This window comes from Mustelus asterias, chromosome 30 (assembly GCF_964213995.1).
Source record: "Mustelus asterias chromosome 30, sMusAst1.hap1.1, whole genome shotgun sequence".
NCBI classification, from domain to species: Eukaryota; Metazoa; Chordata; class Chondrichthyes; order Carcharhiniformes; family Triakidae; genus Mustelus; species Mustelus asterias.
This window is the reverse complement of record NC_135830.1, coordinates 8,883,471-8,910,327: the sequence shown is the minus strand read 5'-3', so window position 1 is coordinate 8,910,327 and position 26,857 is coordinate 8,883,471. Positions and strand designations below refer to the sequence as shown.

At 42.6% G+C, this 26,857-nt stretch overlaps 1 protein-coding gene and 8 non-coding genes across 9 annotated transcripts in view; 1 reads left to right on the top strand and 8 right to left on the bottom strand.

The window, feature by feature from the left end:
- LOC144480999 (uncharacterized) overlaps positions 1-26,857 on the top strand; it is a 262,003-nt gene that overhangs the window by 132,397 nt on the left and 102,749 nt on the right. The window lies entirely within an intron of this gene.
- trnav-aac (transfer RNA valine (anticodon AAC)) lies at positions 152-224 on the bottom strand. Its single transcript has one exon. It is a non-coding gene; the product is annotated as a tRNA-Val (tRNA).
- Positions 1,373-1,445, bottom strand: trnav-aac (transfer RNA valine (anticodon AAC)). The gene has a single exon. It is a non-coding gene; the product is annotated as a tRNA-Val (tRNA).
- Positions 2,838-2,910, bottom strand: trnav-aac (transfer RNA valine (anticodon AAC)). The gene has a single exon. It is a non-coding gene; the product is annotated as a tRNA-Val (tRNA).
- Positions 4,059-4,131, bottom strand: trnav-aac (transfer RNA valine (anticodon AAC)). The gene has a single exon. It is a non-coding gene; the product is annotated as a tRNA-Val (tRNA).
- On the bottom strand, positions 5,505-5,577 carry trnav-aac (transfer RNA valine (anticodon AAC)). The gene has a single exon. It is a non-coding gene; the product is annotated as a tRNA-Val (tRNA).
- Positions 6,967-7,039, bottom strand: trnav-aac (transfer RNA valine (anticodon AAC)). The gene has a single exon. It is a non-coding gene; the product is annotated as a tRNA-Val (tRNA).
- Positions 8,429-8,501, bottom strand: trnav-aac (transfer RNA valine (anticodon AAC)). Its single transcript has one exon. It is a non-coding gene; the product is annotated as a tRNA-Val (tRNA).
- On the bottom strand, positions 23,411-23,483 carry trnar-acg (transfer RNA arginine (anticodon ACG)). The gene has a single exon. It is a non-coding gene; the product is annotated as a tRNA-Arg (tRNA).

Genomic DNA, 26,857 nt, shown 5'->3' with positions numbered 1-26,857 from the left:
GATTTTCCACGTGTTAGGCGAATGTGATAACCACGACACCACAGAAACAGCTTAATGATAACATGCCTTTCACATCGAGGCTCGGATCATGATGAGCAACGAACTGAAAACAAGCAATTTTCCCTTCCACGACATGAGGAAGCTAAATGAATGTTTCTGCCTGGTTTCGAACCAGGGACTTTTCGCGTGTTAGGCGAACGTGATAACCACTACACTACAGAAACAGCTGGAAGAGCAGTGGAGCAAATCTGCCTGTCTGCAATGTTCAACTACGCTGTGTTGCTGCAGGTTCCGATGGTGAGACTGAGAGCCCATGTGACTGAATTCAGGAAGATAACCGTCACTTTCAATCTGATTGTACGACTGATCCCGAACATCAAAATTCAAAACCGTTCTTCTGGCAAATATCTAAGGGAGCAATGATTTCTGCCCATTCGTTAATGCATCATTTTCATTTTTCTTCGAATCATCTCAATCATTTGTACTCAGTAATAAAAGCAAATTACTGCGGATGACAAAAGAGAAAATGCTGCAAAATCTCCCAATGTCTGGCAGCACCTGTAAGGAGTGAAAAGGGCGGATGTTTCGAATCCAGATGGCACTTTATCAAAGCTCATTGTACAATTGTACACAGTATTTCTTTCAATATTTAATATCCATGCCTTATTTAACACATATGTCTTCATTATGAATTGAATATCTCTGAAACTGAACATCACTGAATTGCAAACATAACTGACCAACAGAACGAAGCGAATCACCGGGTAATACAGATCACAAATTTGAGATTGACTCTGGTCAGCTTTTCAACAAAGTCAACTGCATTTAAATGGAGGAGAATCAAGAATGATCTGTTCGTGACAGTTGAGCCTTTTTTATTACGGGCGTGAAACATTCAGGCGCATAAATTCCGGCCGATTACAGGAAAGTCCAGTAGATCCGCACTGAGTCTCGATTCCCTCATCTGTCTGAGTGGCTTTTCCTATTTCTCAGTGATGAAAACGATTTTAAAAAGATTCTTCTGTGAAATGTGCGCCATTTCCTCGAGTTCACTTACAGTATGACTTGTATCTGTCTTTTTGAGCACACACTACTGTCAGATATTTCAGATGGCGATTAACCATATTAGTCTGCACCTATAAACCCATTAAATTCTGTTGTCGACTGAACGAGATGCGAATAAGTGTTCGGTGTCAAAATCGAACTTTCCTGTCAGTGCGTCAAAAAAAAGCGTTTCTTATTTCATAGGAAGCATTTGAGGGTGACGTCAGAGCAATGATAACATGCCGTTAACATCGAGGCTCGTATAATGATTCGGAACAAACAAAAATCAATCAATTTTCCCTTACGCGACATGAGGAAGCTCAATGAACGTTTCTGCCTGGTTTCGAACCAGGGACCTTTCGCGTGTTAGGCGAATGTGATAACCACTACACTACAGAAACAGCTGTCATTGCACTGGAGCAAATCTGCCTGTCTGCAATGTTCAACTACGCTGTGATGCTGCAGGTTCCGATGGTGAGACTGAGAGCCCATGTGACTGAATTCAGGAAGATAACCGTTACTTTCAATCTGATTGTACGACTTATCCCGAACATCAAAATTCAAAACCGTTCTTCTGGCAAATATCTAAGGGAGCAATGATTTCTGCTCATTCGTTAATGCATCATCTTCATCTTTCTTCGAATCATCTCAATCAATTGTACTGAGTAATAAAAGCAAATTACTGCGGATGAGAAAAGAGAAAATGCTGCAAAATCTCCCAATGTCTGGCAGCACCTGTAAGGAGTGAAAAGGGCGGACGTTTCGAGTCCAGATGACACTTTATCAAAGCTTATTGTACAATTGTACACAGTATTTGTTTCAATATTTAATATCAATGCGTTATTTAACATATATGTCTTCATTATGAATTGAATATCTCTGAAATTGAACATCACTGAATTGCAAACAAAACTGCCCAACAGAACGAATCGAATCACCGGGAAATACAGATCGCAAATTTGAGATTGACTGTCGTCAGCTTTTAAACAGAGTCAACTGCATTTAAATGGAGAAAAATCAAGAATTATCTGTTCGTGACACTTGAGCCTTTTTAATTATGGGCCTGAAACATTTAGGCGCATAACTTCCTGACCTTTCCCGGAAAGTCCAGTAGATCCGCACTGAGCCTCGATTCCCTCATCTGTCTTGGAGTGGCTTTTCCTGTTTCGCAGTGATGAAAAACGATTTAAAAATAGATCTTGTGTGAAATGTGCGTCATTTCCTCTAGTTCACTTGCAGTATGACTTGTATCTGTCTTTTTGAGCACACACTACTGTCAGATATTTCAGATGCTGATTAACCATATTAGTCTGCACCTATAAACCCATTAAATTCTGCTGTAGACTGAACGAGATGCGAATAAGTGCTGGTGTCAAAATCGAAATTTCCTGTCAGTGCGTCAAAAAAAACGTTTCTTATTTCACAGAAAGCATTTGAGGGTGATGCCAGCATGTCTTTCAGACAGTGGGAGGAGACCGGCGAACCCGGAGGAAACCCATGCAGACACGGGGAGAAGATGCAGACTCCGCGCAGACAGTGATCCAAACTGGGAATCGAACCTGGGACCCTGGCGCCTTGAGGCAGCAGTCTTAACTGCTGTGCCACTGTGCTACCCTATGTTTCTGCCTGGTTTCGAACCGGTGACTTTCCACGTGTTAGGCGAATGTGATAACCACGACACCACAGAAACAGCTTAATGATAACATGCCTTTCACATCGAGGCTCGGATAATGATGAGCAACGAAATGAAAACAAGCAATTTTCCCTTCCACGACATGAGGAAGCTTAATGAATGTTTCTGCCTCGTTTCGAACCAGGGACCTTCCGCGTGTTAGGCGAACGTGATAACCACTACACTACAGAAACAGCTGGAATAGCAGTGGAGCAAATCTGCCTGCCTGCAATGTTCAACTACGCTGTGTTGCTGCAGGTTCCGATGGTTAGACTGAGAGCCCATTGTCACTGAATTCAGGAAGATAACCGTCACTTTCAATCTGATTGTGCGACATATCCCGAACATCAAAATTCAAAACCGTTCTTCTGGCAAATATCTAAGGGAGCAATGATTTCTGCCCATTCGTTAATGCATCATTTTCATTTTTCTTCGAATCATCTCAATCAATTGTACTCAGTAATAAAAGCAAATTACTGCGGATGAGAAAAGAGAAAATGCTGCAAAATCTCCCAATGTCTGGCAGCACCTGTAAGGAGCGAAAAGGGCGGACGTTTCGAATCCAGATGGCACTTTATCAAAGCTCATTGTACAATTGTACACAGTATTTCTTTCAATATTTAATATCCATGCCTTATTTAACACATATGTCTTCATTATGAATTGAATATCTCTGAAACTGAACATCACTGAATTGCAAACAGAACTGACCAACAGGACGAAGCGAATCACCGGGAAATACAGATCGCAAATTTGAGATTGACTCTGGTCAGCTTTTCAACAAAGTCAACTGCATTTAAATGGAGGAGAATCAAGAATGATCTGTTCGTGACAGTTGAGCCTTTTTTATTACGGGCGTGAAACATTCAGGCGCATAAATTCCGGCCGATTACAGGAAAGTCCAGTAGATCCGCACTGAGTCTCGATTCCCTCATCTGTCTGAGTGGCTTTTCCTATTTCTCAGTGATGAAAACGATTTTTAAAAGATTCTTCTGTGAAATGTGCGCCATTTCCTCGAGTTCACTTACAGTATGACTTGTATCTGTCTTTTTGAGCACACACTACTGTCAGATATTTCAGATGGCGATTAACCATATTAGTCTGCACCTATAAACCCATTAAATTCTGCTGTAGACTGAACGAGATGCGAATAAGTGCTGGTGTCAAAATCGAACTTTCCTGTCAGTGCGTCAAAAAAAAGCGTTTCTTATTTCACAGAAAGCAATTGAGGGTGACGTCAGAGCAATGATAACATGCCGTTAACATCGAGGCTCGTATAATGATGAGGAACAAACAAAAATCAATCAATTTTCCCTTACGCGACATGAGGAAGCTCAATGAACGTTTCTGCCTGGTTTCGAACCAGGGACCTTCCGCGTGTTAGGCAAATGTGATAACCACTACACTACAGAAACAGCTGTCATTGCACTGGAGCAAATCTGCCTGTCTGCAATGTTCAACTACGCTGTGATGCTGCAGGTTCCGATGGTGAGACTGAGAGCCCATGTGACTGAATTCAGGAAGATAACCGTTACTTTCAATCTGATTGTACGACTTATCCCGAACATCAAAATTCAAAACCGTTCTTCTGGCAAATATCTAAGGGAGCAATGATTTCTGCTCATTCGTTAATGCATCATCTTCATCTTTCTTCGAATCATCTCAATCAATTGTACTCAGTAATAAAAGCAAATTACTGCGGATGAGAAAAGAGAAAATGCTGCAAAATCTCCCAATGTCTGGCAGCACCTGTAAGGAGCGAAAAGGGCGGACGTTTAGAGTCCAGATAACACTTTATCAAAGCTTATTGTACAATTGTACACAGTATTTGTTTCAATATATAATATCAATGCGTTATTTAAAATATATGTCTTCATTATGAATTGAACATCACTGAATTGCAAACAAAACTGCCCAACAGAACGAATCGAATCACCGGGAAATACAGATCGCAAATTTGAGATTGACTATGGTCAGCTTTTAAACAAAGTCAACTGCATTTAAATGGAGAAAAATCAAGAATTATCTGTTCGTGACACTTGAGCCTTTTAATTATGGGCCTGAAACATTTAGGCGCATAACTTCCGGACCTTTACCGGAAAGTCCAGTCGATCCGCACTGAGCCTCGATTCTCTCATCTTTCTGAGTGGCTTTTCCTGTTTCTCAGTGATGAAAAACGATTTAAAAATAGATCTTGTGTGAAATGTGCGTCATTTCCTCTAGTTCACTTGCAGTATGACTTGTATCTGTCTTTTTGAGCACACACTACTGTCAGATATTTCAGATGCTGATTAACCATATTAGTCTGCACCTATAAACCCATTAAATTCTGCTGTAGACTGAACGAGATGCGAATAAGTGCTGGTGTCAAAATCGAAATTTCCTGTCAGTGCGTCAAAAAAAACGTTTCTTATTTCACACAAAGCATTTGAGGGTGATGCCAGCATGTCTTTCAGACTGTGGGAGGAGACCGGCGCACCCGGAGGAAACCCATGCAGACACGGGTAGAAGATGCAGACTCCGCGCAGACAGTGATCCATACTGGGAATCGAACCTGGGACCCTGGCGCCTTGAGGCAGCAGTCTTAACTTATGTGCCACTGTGCTACCCTATGTTTCTGCCTGGTTTCGAACCGGTGACTTTCCACGTGTTAGGCGAATGTGATAACCACGACACCACAGAAACAGCTTAATGATAACATGCCTTTCACATCGAGGCTCGGATAATGATGAGCAACGAACTGAAAACAAGCAATTTTACCTTCCACGACATGAGGAAGCTTAATGAATGTTTCTGCCTGGTTTCGAACCAGGGACCTTTCGCGTGTTAGGCAAACGAGATAACCACTACACTACAGAAACAGCTGGAATAGCAGTGGAGCAAATCTGCCTGTCTGCAATGTTCAACTACGCTGTGATGCTGCAGGTTCCGATGGTGAGACTGAGAGCCCATGTGACTGAATTCAGGAAGATAGCCGTCACTTTCAATCTGATTGTACGACTTATCCCGAACATCAAAATTCAAAATCCTTCTTCTGGCAAATATCTAAGGGAGCAATGATTTCTGCTCATTCGTTAATGCATCATCTTCATCTTTCTTCGAATCATCTCAATCATTTGTACTCAGTAATAAAAGCAAATTACTGCGGATGAGAAAAGAGAAAATGCTGCAAAATCTCCCAATGTCTGGCAGCACCTGTAAGGAGTGAAAAGGGCGGATGTTTCGAGTCCAGATGACACTTTATCAAAGCTCATTGTACAATTGTACTCAGTATTTCTTTCAATATTTAATATCAATGCGTTATTTAACATATATGTCTTCATTATGAATTGAATATCTCTGAAATTGAACATCACTGAATTGCAAACAAAACTGCCCAACAGAACGAATCGAATCACCGGGTAATACAGATCGCAAATTTGAGATTGACTATCGTCAGCTTTTAAACAAAGTCAACTGCATTTAAATGGAGAAAAATCAAGAATGATCTGTTCGTGACGCTTGAGCCTTTTAATTATGGGCCTGAAACATTTAGGCGCATAACTTCCGGACCTTTACCGGAAAGTCCAGTAGATCCGCACTGAGCCTCGATTCCCTCATCTGTCTGAGTGGCTTTTCCTGTTTCTCAGTGATGAAAAACGATTTAAAAATAGATCTCGTGTGAAATGTGCGTCATTTCCTCTAGTTCACTTGCAGTATGACTTGTATCTGTCTTTTTGAGCACACACTACTGTCAGATATTTCAGATGCTGATTAACCATATTAGTCTGCACCTATAAACCCATTAAATTCTGCTGTAGACTGAACGAGATGCGAATAAGTGCTGGTGTCAAAATCGAAATTTCCTGTCAGTGCGTCAAAAAAAACGTTTCTTATTTCACACAAAGCATTTGAGGGTGATGCCAGCATGTCTTTCAGACAGTGGGAGGAGATCGGCGCACCCGGAGGCAACCCATGCAGACACGGGGAGAAGATGCAGACTCCGCGCAGACAGTGATCCAAACTGGGAATCGAACCTGGGACCCTGGCGCCTTGAGGCAGCAGTCTTAACTGCTGTGCCACTGTGCTACCCTATGTTTCTGCCTGGTTTCGAACCGGTGACTTTCCACGTGTTAGGCGAATGTGATAACCACGACACCACAGAAACAGCTTAATGATAACATGCCTTTCACATCGAGGCTCGGAGAATGATGAGCAACGAACTGAAAACAAGCAATTTTCCCTTCCACGACACGAGGAAGCTTAATGAATGTTTCTGCCTGGTTTCGAACCAGGGACTTTTCGCGTGTTAGGCGAACGTGATAACCACTACACTACAGAAACAGCTGGAAGAGCAGTGGAGCAAATCTGCCTGTCTGCAATGTTCAACTACGCTGTGTTGCTGCAGGTTCCGATGGTGAGACTGAGAGCCCATGTGACTGAATTCAGGAAGATAACCGTCACTTTCAATCTGATTGTACGACTTATCCCGAACATCAAAATTCAAAATCCTTCTTCTGGCAAATATCTAAGGGAGCAATGATTTCTGCTCATTCGTTAATGCATCATCTTCATCTTTCTTCGAATCATCTCAATCATTTGTACTCAGTAATAAAAGCAAATTACTGCGGATGAGAAAAGAGAAAATGCTGCAAAATCTCCCAATGTCTGGCAGCACCTGTAAGGAGTGAAAAGGGCGGCTGTTTCGAGTCCAGATGACACTTTATCAAAGCTCATTGTACAATTGTACTCAGTATTTCTTTCAATATTTAATATCAATGCGTTATTTAACATATATGTCTTCATTATGAATTGAATATCTCTGAAATTGAACATCACTGAATTGCAAACAAAACTGCCCAACAGAACGAATCGAATCACCGGGAAATACAGATCGCAAATTTGAGATTGACTATCGTCAGCTTTTAAACAAAGTCAACTGCATTTAAATGGAGAAAAATCAAGAATGATCTGTTCGTGACGCTTGAGCCTTTTAATTATGGGCCTGAAACATTTAGGCGCATAACTTCCGGACCTTTACCGGAAAGTCCAGTCGATCCGCACTGAGCCTCGATTCTCTCATCTGTCTGAGTGGCCTTTCCTGTTTCTCAGTGATGAAAAACGATTTAAAAATAGATCTTGTGTGAAATGTGCGTCATTTCCTCTAGTTCACTTGCAGTATGACTTGTATCTGTCTTTTTGAGCACACACTACTGTCAGATATTTCAGATGCTGATTAACCATATTAGTCTGCACCTATAAACCCATTAAATTCTGCTGTAGACTGAACGAGATGCGAATAAGTGCTGGTGTCAAAATCGAACTTTCCTGTCAGTGCGTCAAAAAAAACGTTTCTTATTTCACAGAAAGCATTTGAGGGTGATGCCAGCATGTCTTTCAGACTGTGGGAGGAGACCGGCGCACCCGGAGGAAACCCATGCAGACACGGGGAGAAGATGCAGACTCCGCGCAGACAGTGATCCAAACTGGGAATCGAACCTGGGACCCTGGCGCCTTGAGGCAGCAGTCTTAACTGATGTGCCACTGTGCTACCCTATGTTTCTGCCTGGTTTCGAACCGGTGACTTTCCACGTGTTAGGCGAATGTGATAACCACGACACCACAGAAACAGCTTAATGATAACATGCCTTTCACATCGAGGCTCGGATAATGATGAGCAACGAACTGAAAACAAGCAATTTTCACTTCCACGACATGAGGAAGCTTAATGAATGTTTCTGCCTGGTTTCGAACCAGGGACCTTTCGCGTGTTAGGCGAACGTGATAACCACTACACTACAGAAACAGCTGTAATCGCACTGGAGCAAATCTGCCTGTCTGCAATGTTCAACTACGCTGTGTTGCTGCAGGTTCCGATGGTGAGACTGAGAGCCCATGTGACTGAATTCAGGAAGATAACCGTCACTTTCAATCTGATTGTACGACTTATCCCGAACATCAAAATTCAAAATCCTTCTTCTGGCAAATATCTAAGGGAGCAATGATTTCTGCTCATTCGTTAATGCATCATCTTCATCTTTCTTCGAATCATCTCAATCATTTGTACTCAGTAATAAAAGCAAATTACTGCGGATGAGAAAAGAGAAAATGCTGCAAAATCTCCCAATGTCTGGCAGCACCTGTAAGGAGTGAAAAGGGCGGACGTTTCGAGTCCAGATGACACTTTATCAAAGCTTATTGTACAATTGTACACAGTATTTGTTTCAATATTTAATATCAATGCGTTATTTAACACATATGTCTTCATTATGAATTGAATATCTCTGAAATTGAACATCACTGAATTGCAAACATAACTGACCAACAGAACGAATCGAATCACCGGCTAATACAGATCGCAAATTTGAGATTGACTATCGTCAAATTTTAAACAAAGTCAACGACATTTAAATGGAGGAGAATCAAGAACTATCTGTTCGTGACACTTGAGCCTTTTTTATTACGGGCGTGAAACATTCAGGCGCATAAATTCCGGCCCTTTACAGGAAAGTCCAGTCGATCCGCAGTGAGTCTCGATTCCCTCATCTGCCTGAGTGTCTTTTCCTGTTTCTTAGTGACGAAAAACCATTTTAAAAAAGATTCTTCTGTGAAATGTGCGCCATTTCCTCCAGTTCACTTACAGTATCACTTTTTGAACACACACTACTATCAGATATTTCAGATGGTGATTAACCATATTAATCTGCATCTATAAGCCCATTAAATTCTGTTGTAGTCTGAACGAGATGCGAATATGTGTTCGGTGTCAAAATCGAACTTTCCTGTCAGTGCGTCAAAAAAAAATCGTTTCTTATTTCACAGAAAACACTTGAGAGTGATGCCAGAGCAATGATAACATGCCATTAACATCGGGTTTCGGATAATGTTGAGCAATTAACTGAAATCAAGCAATTTTTCCTTACACGACATGCGAAAGCTTAATGAATGCTTCTACTTGGTTTCGAAGCGGGGACTATTTGCGTGTTTAGCGAATGTGTTAACCACTACACTACAGAAACAGCCTAAAACACGTTAGAGCAAAGCTGCCTATCTGCAATGTTCAACTCCGCTGTCTTGTTGCAGGTTCCGATGGTGAGACTGAGAGCCCATGTCACTGAATTCAGGAAGATAACCGTTACTTTCAATCTGATTGCTCAACTTATCTCAAACATCAAAATTTAAAAGCGTTCGTCCCGCAAATATCTAAGGGAGCAATGATTTCTGCCCATTCATTAATGCATCATTCTCATCTTTCTTCGAATAATCTCAACCAACTGTACTCAGTAATAAAAGCAAATTACTGCGGATGCTGGAATAGGAAACCAAAAGAGAAAATGCTGGAAAATCTCAGAAGCTCTGACAGCAAATGTAAGGAGTGAAAAGGGCTGTCGTTTCAAGTCCAGATGACACTTTGTCAAGGCTCATTTTACAATTGTACTCAGTATTTGTTTCAATATTTAGCATCAATGCATTATTTAACACGTCATTATGAATTGAATATCTCTGAAATTGAATATCATTGAATTGCAAACATAACTGACCAACAGAAGGAATCGAGTCACCGGGTAATACCGATCGCAATTTTGCGATTGACCATAGTCAGCTTTCACACAGAGTCAACTTCATTTGAATGGAAGAGATTCAAGAATTATCTGTTCGTGACACTTGAGCCTTTTTTATAATGGGCGTGAAACATTCAGACGCATAAATTCTGGCCATTAATAGGAAAGTCCAGGAGAACCGCACTGAGTCTCGATTCCCTCATCTGTCTGAGTTTTTTTTTCTCCCTATTTCTTTGTTGTGAAGAACGATTTCAAAAAAGAATCTTGTGGGAAATGAGTGTCTTTCATGTAGATCACTTGTGTCAGTCTTCTGGAGCACACATTACTATAAGATATGTTTCAGATGGTGATTAACCATGTTAGTCTGCACCTATAAACCCATTAAATTCTGTTGTAGACTGAACGAGATGCGAATATGTGTCACAATCGAAACGTTTCTTTCCTGTCAGTGTGTCAAAAAATGAATCAGCATTTCTTATTTTATAGAAAACATTTGAGGCCCAGGTTTAGGGCAAAGATAATATGGCTGTAACATCGAGATTCGGATAATGTTCAGCAATGAACTGAAATGATACAGATTTCTCTCCCCCTACATGAGAAAGATGAATGAATTTTTCTGCTCGGTTTCGGACCGGGGACTTCTCGCGTGTGAAGTGAACGTGATCACCACTACACTACAGAAACAGCTGATAAGTGACGACAGCAAATCGGCCTGTTCCTTATTTTACAGCAAGCATTTGAGGGTGATGTCAGAGCAAGGATAACGCGCCTTTAACATCGAGGCTCGCATGGTGATGAGCAACGAACTGAAATTAAGCAATTTTCCCTTACACGACATGAAGAAGCTTAACGAACGTTTCTGCGTGGTTTTGAACTGGGGACTTTTCGCGTGTCAGGCGAACGTCAGAACCACTACACTACAGAAACAGCTTGAGTGACATTAGAGCAAATCGGCCTGTTTGCAATGTTCAACTGTGCTGTATTGCTGCACGTTCAAATGGTTAGACTGAGAACCCCCTCTCCTCCGCCACCCCCCCCCCCTACCCCCATGTGACTTGTGTCGGGAAGATAACCGCGACTTTCAACCTGATTGCTCAACTTATCTTGAACTTCAAAACTTAGAAGCGTTCGTCTGGCAAATATCTGAGGGAGCAATGATTTCTGCCCATTCATTAATGCATCATTTTCATCCTCCTTCGAATAATCTCAACCAATTGTACTCAGTAATAAAAGCCAGTTACCGCAGATGCTGGAATCTGAAACCAAAAGATAAAATGCTGGAAATTCTCACAAGATCTGGCAGCATCTGTAAGGAGAGAAAAGAGCTGGCGTTTCGAGTCCAGACGACACTTTGTCAAAGCTCATTGTGCAATTGTACTCAGTATTTGTTTCACTATTTAGTATCAAGGCATTATTTAACACATATGTCTTCATTATGAATTGGATATCTCTGAAAGTGAACGTCAATGAATTGCAAACATAACTGAGCAACAGAATGAATCGAGTCACCGGGTAATACAGATCACAATTTTGAGATTGACTATGGCCAGCTTTTAAACAAAGTCAACCACATTTAAATGGAAGACTTTGAAGAATTGTCTGTTAGTGACAGTGGAGCCTTTTTTATTATGGGCGTGAAACTTTCAGGCGCATCAGTTCCGGCCATCTATTGGAAAGTCCACTAGATCCGCATTGAGGCTCGATTTCCTCATCTGTCTGAATGGTTTTTTTCCCTATTTCTTTGTCATGAAGAACGGTTTCAGTAGAGATTCTCCTGGGAAATGTGCAACATTTCCTCTAGTTCACTTACAGTAGCATTTGCGTCAGTCTTCTGGAGCACATACTACGATTAGAAAAGTTTCAGATGGTGAATAACGATGTTAGTCTGCACCTATAAACCCCTTAAATTCTGTTGTAGACTGAACGTGATGCGAATATATACACGGTGTCAAAATCGAAACGTTTCTTTCCTGCCAGTGCATCAAAAAACTATCAGCATTTCTTACTTAGCAGAAAGAATTTGTGGCCAAGGTCTGAACAAAGATAATATGGCTGTCACGTCGAGATTCGGATAATGTTCAGCAACGAACTGAAATCACACAGGTTTCCCTCACCCTGCATGGGAAAGCTTAATGAATGTTTCTACTCAGTTTCAAACCCGGGGCCGCTTGCGTGTGAGGCGAACATGATAGCAACTACACTACAGCAACTGCTGACAGCAGACTACAGCAAATCGGCCTTCCTGCAATGTTCAACTGCGCTGTATTTCTGCAGGTTCCAATGGTTAGACTGAGAGCCCATGTCACTTGTTTCAGGAAGGTACCCGTTACTTTCAAAGAACAAAGAACAGTACAGCACAGGAAACAGGACCTTCGGCCCTCCAAGCCTGTGCCGCTCATTGGTCCAACGAGACCATTCGTTTGTATCCCTCCACTCCCAGACAGCTCCTGTGACTATCCAGGTAAGTCTTAAACGATGCCAGCGTGTTTACCTCCACAACGCTACTTGGCAGCGCATTCCAGGCTCCCACCACTCTCTGTGCAAAAAAACGTCCCTCTGATATCTGAGTTATATCACGCCCCTCTCACCTTGAGCCCTTGACCCCTCGTGATCGTCACCTCCGACCTGGGTAAAATCTTCCCACTGTTCACCCTATCTATACCCCTCATAATCTTGTACACCTCTATTAGGTCTCCCCTCATTCCCGTCTTTCCAGGGAGAACAATTCCAGTTTACCCAATCTCTCCTCATAGCTAAGACCCTCCATACCAGGCAACATCCTGGTAAACCTTCTCTGCACTCTCTCTAAAGCTTCCACGTCCTTCTGATAGTGCGGCGACCAGAACTGGATGCAGTACTCCAAATGTGGCCTAACCAGCGTTCTATACAGCTGCAACATCAGACTCCAGCTTTTAAAATCTATAGCCCGTCCTATAAGGATAAGCATACCATATGCCTTCTTCACCACCTTCTCCACCTGTGCTGCCACCTTCAAGGATTTGTGGACTTGCACACCTAGGCCCCTCTGTGTTTCTATACTCTTGGTGGCTCTGCCGTTTATTGTATAACTCCCCCCGACATTCGTTCTTCCAAAATGCATCACTTCGCATTGATCTGAATTAAATTCCATCTACCATTTCTCCGCCCAATTTTCCATCTGATTGCTCAACTTACCTGGAACTTTAAAATTTAAAAGGGTTCGTCTGACAAATATCTGAGGGAGCAATGATTTCTGCTCATTCATTAATGCATCATTCACATCTTCCTTCGAATAATCTGAACCATTTGTACTCCGTAATAAAAGCAAATTACTGCGGATTCTGGAATCGGAAACCAAAAGAGAAAATGCAGGAAAATCTCACAAGGTCTGGCAGCACCTGTAAGGATAGAAAATAGCTGACATTTCGAGTCCAGATGATACTTTGTCAAAGCTCATTTTACAATTGTACTCAGTATTTGTTTCAATATTTAATATCAATGCATTATTTAACACATATAAATGTGATAAATGTGAGGTGGTTCATTTTGGTAGGCCCTGATAAATGTGAGGTGATTCATTTTGGTAGGATTAATTTAAATGTGGATTACAGGGTCAAAGGTAGGGTTCTGAAGACTGTGGAGGAACAGAGACATCTTGGGGTCCATATCCACAGATCTCTAAAGGTTGCCACTCAAGTGGATAGAGCTGTGAAGAAGGCCTATAGTGTGTTAGCTTTTATTAACGGGGGTTGGAGTTTCTGAGCCGTGGGGTTATGCTGCAACTGTACAGGACCTTGGTGAGACCACATTTGGAATATTGTGCGCAGTTCTGGTCACCTCACTATAAGAAGGATGTGGAGGCGCTGGAAGGAGTGCAGAGGAGATTTACCAGGATGCTGCCTGGTTTGGAGGGTTGGTCTTATGAGGAAAGGTTGAGGGAGCTAGGGTTGTTCTCTCTGGAGCGGAGGAGGCTGAGGGGAGACTTAATAGAGGTTTATAAAATGATGAAGGGGATAGATAGAGTGAACGTTCAAAGACTATTTCCTCGGGTGGATGGAGCTATTACAAGGGGGCATAACTATAGGGTTCATGGTGGGAGATATAGGAAGGATATCAGAGGTATGTTCTTTACGCAGAGAGTGGTTGGGGTGTGGAATGGACTGCCTGCAGTGATAGTGGAGTCAGACACTTTAGGAACATTCAAGCGGTTATTGGATAGGCACATGGAGCACACCAGGATGATAGGGAGTGGGATAGCTTGATCTTGGTTTCAGATAAAGCTTGGCACAACATCGTGGGCTAAAGGGCCTGTTCTGTGCTGTACTGTTCTGTATGTCTTCATTATGAATAGAATATCTCTGAAATTGAATATCACTCAATTGCAAACATAACTGATAAACAAAGGGAATCGAATCACCGGGTAATACAGATCGCAATTTTTTTGATTGACCATAGTCTGCTTTCAAACAAAGTCAACCACATTTAAATGGAAGGGATTGAAAAGATATCTGTGAGTTACACTTGAGCTTTTTATTATGGGCGTGAAATATTCAGGCGCATAATTTCCGGCCATCTTTTGGAATGTCCAGTAGATCCGGACTGAGTCTCCATTCCCTCATCTGTCTGAGTCTTCTTTCCTATTTCTTTGTTATGAAGAACGATTTTAAAAAGGATTCTTCTGGGAAATATGCTCCGTTTCCTCTAGTTCACTTGCAGTATCACTTGTGTCTATCCTTTAGAGCACACCCTACTATTGGACATGATTCAGATGGTGATTAACGATGTTAGTCTGCACCGATAAACCCATTAAATTCTGTTGTAGACTGAACGTGGTGCTATTATGTGCATTGCGTCAAAATCGAAACGTTTCTTTCTGTCAGTGCGTCAAAAATAAATCGGCATTTCTTATTTTCCAGAAAACATTTGAAGCCGAGGTCAGAGCAATGATAATATGGCTGTAACATCGAGATTCGGATAATGTTCAGCAACGAACTGAAATCATATCGATTCCCCCCACCCGACATGAGAAAGCTTAATGAATGTTTCAGCCCGGTTTCGAGCCAGAAACCTTGCGCGTGTTCAACAAATGTGATAACCACTACACTACAGAAACAAGAGACAGCACCACGCCTCCAATTCGCCTGACTACAATGTTCAACTCCACTGTTTTGCTGCAGGTTCTCATGGTTAGATTTAGGGCCCATGTTACTTAATACAAGAACATATCCGTTACTATCCACCTGATATCTCAACTCATCTTGAACTTCAAAATTCAAAAGCGTTCGTCTGGGAAATGTCTATGGGAGCAATGATTCCTGCTCAATCATTAATGCATCATTATCATCTTCCGTCGAATAATTTCAACCAGTTATATCCAGTATTTGTCGTTATTCAACATTTTATGTCGAACATAACTGACCAACAAAAGGAATCGAGTCACCGGTTAATATATGTAACTAACATTCAGGCGCTTAAAAAATTCCGTCCATCGATAGGAAAGTCCAACAAATCCGCACTAAGTTTCGATTTTCTCATTTGTCTGAGTGTTTTTTTTTCTATTTCTTTATTATGAAGAACGATCTTCAAAAAAGAATGCTCCGGAAAATGTGTGCAATTTCCTTTAGTTCACTTACAGCATCACTTGTGTCTGTCTTTCTGAGCACTCATCACTATTAGACATGTTTCAGATGGTGATTAACTATGTTAGTCTGCATCTATTAAACCAACTAAACACTGGTGTAAACTGAAGCAGATGCTAATATGTGCACGGTGTCAAAATAGGAACGTTTCTTTCCTGACATTGCGTCATAAAATTCAGCATTTCTGATTTTGGAGAAAGCATTTGAGGCCGAGGTCAGAGCAAAGATAATGTGGCTGTAACATCGAGATTCCGATGATATTCAGCAAGAAACTGAAATCATACAGACATACCTCACCCTCCATGAGAAAGTTTAATGAATGTTTCTGCCTGATTTCAAACCGGGATCTTTTTTGCGTTGGGGGCGAACGTGATAACAACTACACTACTGATACCGCCGGCTGCCGGTGTGTTGAAAAATGTCTGTTTGGATTTTTTGGCCGAGTGCGTGTTTTAAAGCAGGGGAAGAACCCCTGGAAATTAATTTACGTAATTCAGGATGTGAAAGAGAGTTTGACAAACTTGACCAACATGCATTTAGCGATGCCACCACCAGGTGGCATGACTTTCATTGCGAAGTTTTAAATTGGTGCCTGAGATTCTATTTGTCTCATTCAGTGAATTCATAGTGAGCAGAGAGCATGAGGATGCCACAGTGACTACGAAACGGACAGATGAAGTCAGCAATACCCATTGAAGGTCACTTGTGTTCCCTGCTGTTGCAGAGGTTGGAAATAGATATTGTTCAGCTGACATATGGAGAGATGGAATTAGGCGCATAGGAATCACAGAAAAATAGGCAGAGGAATCGACAGAATTGCAAGGACAATGACAAGTCAGTGAGAGAGTTAAGGGGAGGCACAGTGATAAAAGCAAATAGACAAAGGGAGAAGCAATGACTGAGATGGCAGCAGAAATTCAAGGAATATATGAAGTCAACAATATAAAGTACAATCTGATATGGGAAAGGTTTATCTTGAAACATCTAGCAGATTGAACTGTGATTGTAGAGCATCAGGCCACCGTTTCATTTAAATAAGTTTAAATTTGGGGCACAGGTAAGGGCCCAGTTGGTTATGTAGAGAGTGGTCATCATTAACAATGGAATTTGATCAATGTAACAGAGTCCAAATCAAACATAGTGGTCTCCTAACAAGTAAGGCAAATTATAAGGATGTTTGCAGATTTCTGAATTGGTGACTTATGATGAGAATAATGAAAGCCCTCATTCCCCAGTGCCATGCGACTTCTTGGTGGATTAGCTGCAGTGGTCATGAATACGTGATGCATGAGCTTCCTCTGTTGGTGCTGAGTGGTAAATGGCCTTCTTTCTGGAGATTCAATGTATTCATTATATTTTCAAAATATGTTTCTGCCAATCCAAACAGACATCTGATTTGTATTATTGTTACTGTGATGCAAGCTGTAGATTTTAGGACTCCTCTGAAATTGAATGCGAGTTGTTTTCTACACAGATAGTTTTGAAATTTGCTGTTGAGTGCAATGACGGTGGGTTCAATGCCTGTAATGTTTTGAGAACTATCCCCAATTAACAAAGAAGGCTTTTATTCCCAACTGCGGTCGCAGGCAATGGAAACATTCCCATGACCAGGACATTAATTGTGTCGCAGCTTGAGGTATTTCCATTCACTGGTATCCAGCTCACCACCGACTGGTGGAGCCAGACCAGAAAAGTGGCATGATTGTCTTTTGGAAGAATGAGTCGAGTATGGTTCTGTGCTGGATCTGCCTGACAGATTGGATTCTGCAGTTTGTTTTCTCCATTGCGGCTGGAAAGAGTTAGGTGTCAGTTGCATCTGCGGTTAACTTGGTTTCCTCTGTTTGTGTTTGAGCGGCTGAAAACTCACTGAACGTCTGGCCATGAGTCTCAGCAATCCTCAGTCGCCATCTCCAGTGTTAAGCAGGTTTCTGAATGAGGGTGAGCCTTCTTTCTATCTCTGTGAGTCTGGACGCGCAATGATAAACGGCAGCATCAGTCAGGCTCAGATCAAATATACTTAAACTCATGAATTTGTTCGAGGTCTGGAGATAGACCTAGAGTCATGAAGTCATAGAGGTTAACAGCATGGATCCAGGCCCTTCGGCCCAACTTGTCCATGCCGCCTTTTTTAAAAAAAATCCAAAGCTAGTCCCAATCGCCCACATTTGACCCATATCCCTCTGTACCTGTCTTACCCATGTAATTGTCGAAATGCTTTTTAAAAGACAAAATTGTACCCGCTTCTACCACTACCTCTGGCAGCTTGTTCCAGACGCTCACCATCCTCTGTGTGAAAAATCTGCCCTCTGGACACTTTTGCATCTTTCCCCTCTCTCCTTAAACCTGTGCCATCTAGTTTTAGACTCCCCTACCTTTGGGAAAATATATTGACTACCTAGATGATCCATGCCCCTCATTATTTTATAGACCTCTATAAGGTCACCCCTCAGCCTTCTACACGCCAGAGAAAAATGTCCCAGTCTATCCAGCCTCTTCTTATAACTCAAACCATCAAGTCTCGGTAGCATCCTGGTAAATCTTTCCTGCACTTTTTCTAGTTTAATAATATCCTTTCTATAATAGGGTGAACAGAACTGTACACAGTATTCCAAGTGTAGCCTTACCAATGTCTTGTACAACTTCAACAAGACGTTCCAACCCCTGTATTCAATGTTCTGAGCGATGAAACCAAGCACGCTGAATGTCTTCTTTACCACTCTGTCCACCTGTGGCTCTACATTCAAGGAGCTATGGACCTGCACCTCTAGATTTCTTTGCTCTGTAACTCTTCTCAATGACCTACCATTAACTGAGTAAGTCCTGCCCTGGTTCAATCTACCAAAATGCATAACCTCGCATTTATCTAAATTAAACTCCATCTGCCATTCGTGAGCCCACTGGCCCAATTTATCAAGATCCCGTTGCAATCCGAGATAACCTTCTTCACTGTCCACTATGCCACCAATCTTCGTGTCATCTGCAAACTTCCTAAACATGCCTCCTTTTTTCTCACCCAAATCATTAATATAAATGACAAATAACAGTGGACCCAGCACCGATCCCTGAGGCACAACGCTGGTCACAGGCCTCCTGTTTAAAAAACAACCCTCTACAACCGCCCTGTGGCTTCTGTCATCAAGCCAATTTTGTATCAATTTAGCTACCTCCTACAGAGCGACATTAGCTACAAAGAAGCGACTTTTAAAAACATCTGCTTTATTTTCATAACTATCAGTATCTTTCCGCACTATAAACACGGGCTGCGTGTCTGGATGTTGTCGGTACCAGTACAACCTATAGTCGCTCTCTGCTCCTTGAAAGTGGAGTCACAGGTGGACAGAGTGGTGAAGAAGACATTCAGCGTGCTTGGTTTCATTGCTACATGTTAAAGTCACGATCTCGCCTTCTCTCTTAACATCTGATGTGAGCGGCTGGGTGACAGAATCTCCATGTCTCAAATATGGAAATAACAAAACAGAAAATGGTCAGAAGGGCGTATGATTAATTTGTGGTCTGGAACCAAGCTTGGGAAACGTGTGAAATGGTGCAACGTCTTTTGCACATAATTACCTGTCAGGAATGATCCCCACAGCAGCTGCATTGCCGCTGTCGCTCTGTAAAAGGGGAGCTGTGTGTTTGATTTTATCCGGTCTAATCCCCGCCTTCAATAATCAGCTTCCTTTCTCCGGATGTTCTCAGCTCCCTCCCTTCTGTCTCCAGTGGTGCTGTGTGACACCCAGGTGGTGAGATAACAGACAGTAACCAGACGCACCGTGAGCTGGATTAATATAATCATCCTTACAGAGAGAACTTCCACATTTAGCGATTGACTTGGGGAAGAATGTAGAAAAATGGGGTACAGGAACATGGGAACAGCAGTAGGCCATTCTGTCCTTCGATTCTGCTTCGTCATTCAGTTAGATCAGGGCTGACCAGCCTGAACGCAACTTTCCCGCGCTATCTGCATAGCGCTTAATGCCATTAGGCTTCCAAAAGCTGTTGAATTTTTTGAACATGCTCAATAATTGACATTCCACAAAAAACCCTTATTTTCTTACTGTGACCCGGAAGCTAATGGAGGCTAAATAGTTCTGTCCTTGTTTTTTTTTTCTCAATACGTCCATTAGCCTTATTATCAGGACAGTTTTAACAGTGATTCCAGTGAATTTTTTCTGTGTGTGGGACTTGGATACCACTAGTTGTCCATCGGTAGTTGAGATCAACCACATTGTTTTGGCTTTGGAGTCACGTGTAGGCCAGACCAGGTAAGGACGGCAGATTTCATTCCCCAAAGTACATGAGTGAACAAAGTGGGTTTTTCCGACAATCGACAATGGCTTCATGGTCGTCAGTAGATTCTTAGTTGTCGATATTGTTTTCATTGAATCGGGTCCGCGCAACATTCGCTGAGTTTCTGGATTAATAGTCTCAGGATAATACCCCTCGGCCATCGCCTCTCCTGTTGTGAGTATCAGCAATACCGAAAATGTATAGAAGCACCACAGAGTGAATCATGCTCTATTTATAGCCCAATATTATTACCATTCTCTGGTCCGTTCATCTTGTCACTCTGGGGCAATGTTTTTTTTTTCATACCAGGCTCCCTCTGGTTTCTGTCATTGCGTCTCTCAGTCCACAGTAATACACCGCGCTGTCCGACAGCCACAGCTCACACATGCTGAAGTTCCCCTCGCTTTTCGACCTCTCGATATATGCAGAAAATAGTGTTCCCACGCTCTTTGCACTGGAAATATCTCCATAATAAGAGATACAGATCAAGAAGATGGGGGCTTTCTCCGTTCTTTTTGCTGGGAACCTTCTCCCGGTCCTGGCGATACAATTGAATGTAATATGCACCAGCTGCTATGCAGTTAACCTATTGGTCACCGGGGCATTGAGTTTAAAAAATGGCGAGTCATATTGCAGCTTTATAGCACGTTAGTTAGGCCGTACTTGGAATATAATTTTCAATTTTGGTCGCCACACTACCAGAACGATGTTGAGGCTTTGGAGAGGGTGCAGAAAAGATTTACCAGGATGTTGCCTGGCATGGAGAGCATCAGAATCATAGAAACCCTGCAGTACAGAAGGAGGCCATTCGGCCCATCGAGTCTGCACTGACCACAATCCCACCCAGACCCTACCCCCACATTTACACGTTAATCCCTCAAACCTACGCATCTCAGAACTCTAAGGGGCAATTTTAGCATTACTAATAAACCTAATCCGCACATTTTTGGACTGTGGGAGGAAATCCGAGCACCTGGAGGAAACCCACGCTGACACGAGGAGAATGTGCTTACGCCACAGACCGTGACCAAAGCCGGGAATCAAACCCAGGTCCCTGGAGCTGTGAAGAAGCAGTGCTAACCACTGTGCTACCATGCCGCCCATTAGCTAAGAAGAGAGGTTGGAGAAACTTGGTTTGTTGTCACTTGAACGACGGAGGTTGAGGGACGACCTGATACAAGTCTACAAGATTCTGAGGGGCATGGCTAGAGTGGATAGTCAGAAGGTTTTTCCCAGGGTGGAAGAGTCAATTACTAAGGGGCATAGGTTTAAGGTGCGAGGGGCAAGGTTTAAAGGAGATTAATGAGGTAAGTGTTTTACACCGAGTGTGATGGGTGCCTGGAACACGCTGCCGGGGGAGGTAGTGGAAACAGATACGATAGTGACATTTAAGGTGCGTCCGGACAAATATATGAGTAAGATGGGAATAGAGGGATATGGTCCCCGGAAGGATAGCGGGTTTTAGTTCAGTCGGGCAACATGATCGGTGCAGGCTTGGAGGGCCTAAGAGCCTGTAACTTTCTTTGTTCTTTGTTCTTTGAGTCCCATTCAAACTTCATCGCTGTAACCGGCTCCTTTGATATTGAGTCTCCAGTAGTGACACCGGCAGAAATTTAGAAATATTGAAAGTTAAGGTGTTATTATCATTCTATTGTAACTCATAACATCAGAACACGGATCACATTATCATCTACAGCAAAGCGGACCTAAATTACTGTCGACATCGCTTGCAAGAAGAAGTTTATGTCCCTTGTAGACTTACCAGGCAAAAGAGCTGAAACAGTGAGAAACGAATACAAAATGATACCCAACATGTTTGCAGCGAGTTTATTGCGGAATTAAACAGAATGGGTTCAATCTGTAATTGTTTGGGTGAAGATATTTACATGTATTTCCGGTCTCTCCAGCGATTGGTTAATTCCCAAACGAATCAACTGGTGACGTCCAATCATGTCCCTGATTCTCCAATTCATCCAATCAGCTCACAGACCCTTTGTTCTCCAGTTTATTACGTCAGAGCAGGGCCAGTGAATCAATGAAGTTGTTTTCCCCACAGCGGGACCGAAACGAGGATTCACCGCAATGTTGGCCCTTGAGCCAAGACAGCTTCTGAGGTGGTGACAATGAGGTAAATGGTTAATGTTGTCCTTGTAACAATGTCGGGAGTTCCCATTCAACAGTCTGAATATTTTGCATATCCTTTTTCACGTTATATGAAATTGAAAATATCTACAATGAAGAACGAATGTTCCAAAATACCCTTTTTGATTTTGATGCCCTTGCATTTAATATCAGCGGGGTTCTTGTCAAACATTTTGGAGGGCCGAAGGGCCTGTTTCCTGTGCTGTACTGTTCTCAACAGTGGGTGGGGGCGGTGGCCGGGGAAGGGGTGTGCTTCCACAGGTTGATCTTCAGATTCAATGTCACCGAGGAGAACCATCTACCTGCCAAAAGAATGTTCCTGGAGACCCATCTTCTTTCTCAGGAAGTCCATGTCCACCTCAGAATTTCTATTACCTAAATTGACCGCATCCAACACTCTCGGAGGCAATGAGTTCCAGGTCCTGAGCACTCGCTGTGGAAAAAATGTTGCTTCCAAATCTTCTTCGCCCCCGCCTTGCCCAATATCTTAAAATTTGCCCCTCCCCCTCTAAACTTGCCCTAATCTAGTCCACCTCGATTAAATCGCTCCTCAATCTCCTTCGCTCCAATGGACAACAATCCCAGCATCACAAACCAGAAACTTCTGGCTAATTTGAACTTTTCAAAACTAAACTTACTCCAAAGAAATTCCTCCATCTGATTTAACTGAAATTTGTCAACTTTTAAAAAACATTTCTGTGTATTTTGCTTCTTAAAATTAAACATGTTTAATCAGAGTTCATCAACTTTTTAGAAAATGTTTTCACCATTTTGAAAAATGTAATGTTTCCTCATATTTTTCGAGAAATTTCCAACTTTTTAAAGAGTAGCTTAAACTTGCTAACATATTTTCCCCGAATACTTTAACGAGAATTCGTCATTTAAATAAACTATTTTTAAAAAAAAAACTTAATTGAAGTTTATCAGTTTTTTTTTCTTAAAATAGTCAACACTTTTTTGAACAATCATTAGCTAAGATAAATTTCATCATAGAAGCTGACTGCATTTGGTCAACATTTCTCTGAATTGCTGCAAAATTTGTCAACACACATTTTTCACCCACACGAACATGGAGTTTGTGAACTACTGTTAAATTATCACACAGAGCCAGCCAGGAGTCGAACCTGGAATCTTCTGATCCGTAGTCAGACGCGTTATCCATTGCGCCACTGGCCCACGGCAAAGCAGCGTGCAGCAATGTTTATATATCGGTCCGAGGCTTCAAAATCGGCAGAAACATGGTCAAAACATATTCGTTTTAGTGAGGAAATATTACATAATTAAAATTTTCTCTACTCACTTACAGTAATTCTACTTTGCCTTGAATTGAGTTAATCTGCTGTGTTGGAATTCGAACCCTGGTTCCCAAAGCTTCAGCCTGCTTCTCTGCTTTATCAATCCAGCGTCAACAACATGACTCGAAACCGTACCCCTCCCGCTAGTGAATCCACGATTGAATATTACCTGAATGTAGTATCTTACAATCATATGGCATTGGCCCTTACTTGAGCCTCAAAATACATTCAGGAAAAGACAAAAGTGCGGAAAATTCACGACAAACTGAGCAGGAAAGAAGACACACCTATTCTGACTCAGCACGCATGTTATCAGTTTATTCAGTGGCTAAAAGAGCAGGGCAGAGGATGGGAATCCTGTGGGAGTAACTCACCTCCCGACTCCCACAAAACAGTCCACGATCGACGTGGCACAAGTCAGGAGTGCGATAGAATATTCTCCACTTGTCTGCATGGTGCAGGAATCTACCAAAGGCACTTTAGACAGCATCTCCCAAACCCAAGACCGCTTCCACCTGGCAGCTCCCCTGCCAACCCCCCCCCCCCCCCCCCCCCCGCCCCCTCTCCCCCTCCCCCCTCCAACGCCACACAGCCAACACCACCCTCAATTCCCTCAGCATTCTGATTTGGAAATATATCGCCGTTCCTTCACTGTCATTGGGACAAATTCGTGGACTTCCCTCCCTAACAGCACTGTAAGTGTTCCTGTACAAATGGATTACAACGTTTCAAGAAGGCAGCTCACCACAACTTTCTCAAGGCTAAATACTGATGAGCAGTGCATGCTGATCTAGCCAGCGACACCCACATGAACAAAAAGAAACATCCAGGCAGCTCCCTGAACCCATAATCATGGGGCCAGCTGAAGAGGTGAATGGAGATAAAATGAACGTCAAGTTACATAGCCAACCCTGTTGATCATATATTTATTTTCGAGCGAGTGTGTTGTGCTGATAGTTTCCTCACAGTTTGTGCTCAGGTTCTCAAACGAAACCCCATGTGGACCAATCCCAAAGTCTGCAATGCAAAGAAAAAAACAAAATCTGCAGCTCATGAAATCTGATCAAATCTTCGTGGGAGAGGGCGGCACAGTGGCTAGTTCTGCTGGCTCACAATACCAGGGACCTGGTTTCGATTCTGGGGTTAGTCACTGTCTATATGGATGGAGATATACAGCTTTTTAAAGTTGCAGCAGTAGCTCACCGATAGTCCCAGTAACCTAACGCGTAAGGCACTGGCTTCCTAAACCAGGGAGCATGTGTTCGAGTCACTTCTGGGATGCGGCTTATTTTAACACTTAGGTGTCCAACATTGGCAAATGCATTTCTTGCCAACTAATCCTGGCTATTTCTGGGCAGATATGTTTTGGGTGGTACATTGGTTAGCACTGCCGCCTCAAAACGCCAGGGTCCGAGGTTCAAATCTGGCATCGGGTCGCTGTCTGTGTTGAGTTTGCACATTTTCCCCGTATCTGCATGGGTTTCCTCCGGGTGTTCCGGTTTCCTCCCATTGTCCAAAGATGTGCGGCTAATGTTGATTGACCGTGTTAAATTGGCCCTAGTGTCAGGGGTATTAGCAGGGTGAATGCACGTAGTTACAGGAGTGGGGCCTGGATGGGATTGCGGTCAGTACAGACTTGATGGGCCGAATTGGCCTCTTTCTGTACTGCAGGGAATCTATGATTCTAATGGAACCTTATAACATTCTGACCGGGTGAAACAGGGTAGATTCAGAAAGAATGTTCTCTTTAGTGGGGAGTCCAGAACTCGGGATAATAGTTTGAGGATAACGGCTGAGATGATGAGACTTCCTTCAGCCAGAGAGTGGTGAATCTGCAGAGTTCTCTCCCACAGAAAGTAGTTGAGGCCGAACACTATGATTTCAAGAGAAGTTTAATATACTCTTGGTGCTAAATGGCGGATCAGGGTATTGAATTTGATTATCAGGCATGACAACAATGAATGGTAGATGATGTTCCAATGACCTACTCCTGGTTTCGATGTTTTGATGTAACAGGGATAAGAAGAAACAGTAGGGTTGGTCTCGGATTTCAACTCGGGATCTCGGTGGTTAAGGCATACCAAAATGCGATTCATACCCCTACACCAAGGAGCCTATAAGCAGCCACTGATTGAAAGAAAAGATGCTCTCTGGGCCATTCAAAACCGATCAGATAACTGCAGCGAAGGCGGAAGATGCTGCAGAAACTTAGGAATTCAGGCAGAATTTGTGGACAGGGAAACAAAGCTCATCTTTTACGTCCATGGCCTTTCATTACAACAGGAAAAGGTGAAAAATGTGGGAATTTGAAACGACTGAAACTCAGGAGGGAGGAAATGTAGCAACAGGAATAGTCTGGACGTCAGGAGAAATGAAATGATTTGATTTGGTTTTATTTATTATTGTCACATGTATTAGTATACAGTGAAAAGCATTTTTTCTTGCGCGCTATACAGGCAAAGCGTACCGTTCATAGAGAAGGAAACGGGAGAGTGCAGAATGTGGTATTACAGTCATTGTCATGGTGTAGAGAAAGATCAACTTAATGCAAGATAATGTCCATTCAAAATTATGATGGCAGCAGGGAACAAGCTGTTCTTGAGTCGGCTAGTACGTGACCTCAGACTTCTGTATCTTTCTCTCGAAGGAAGAAGGTGGAAGAGAGAATGTCCGGGGTGCGTGCGGTCCTTAACTATGCTGGCTGCTTTGCCGAGGCAGCAGGAAGCCTCGACAGTATCAATGGATGGGAGGCTGGTTTGAGTGATGGATTGGGCTACATTCACGACCCTTTGTAGTTTATTGCGGTCTTGGGCACAGCAGGAGCCATACCAAGCTGTGATACAACTAGAAAGAGTGTTTTCTATGGTGCACCTGTAAAACTTGGTGACAGTCGGAGCTGACATGCCAAATTTCCTAAGTCTTCTGAGAAAGTAGAGGCGTTGATGGGCTTTCTTCACCATAGTGTCGGCATGGGAGGCCAGGACAGGTTGTTGGTGATCTGGAGACCTAAAAACCTGAACCTCTTGACCCATTCCACTTCGTCCCCTTTGATGGAGGCAGGGGCATGTTCTACTCTACGCTTTCTGAAGTCAATGACAATCTCCGTTTTGTTGACATTGAGGGAGAGATGACAGAAATGAGAAATGAGAAAATACTTTGCGGTTCACGGCCTCAGGGTGAGGTACGCACTAAATCAGAAAATGAGTACACCACAGAATAGGCCATGCTAAGGAATGGCAATATAATTCCAAGTCA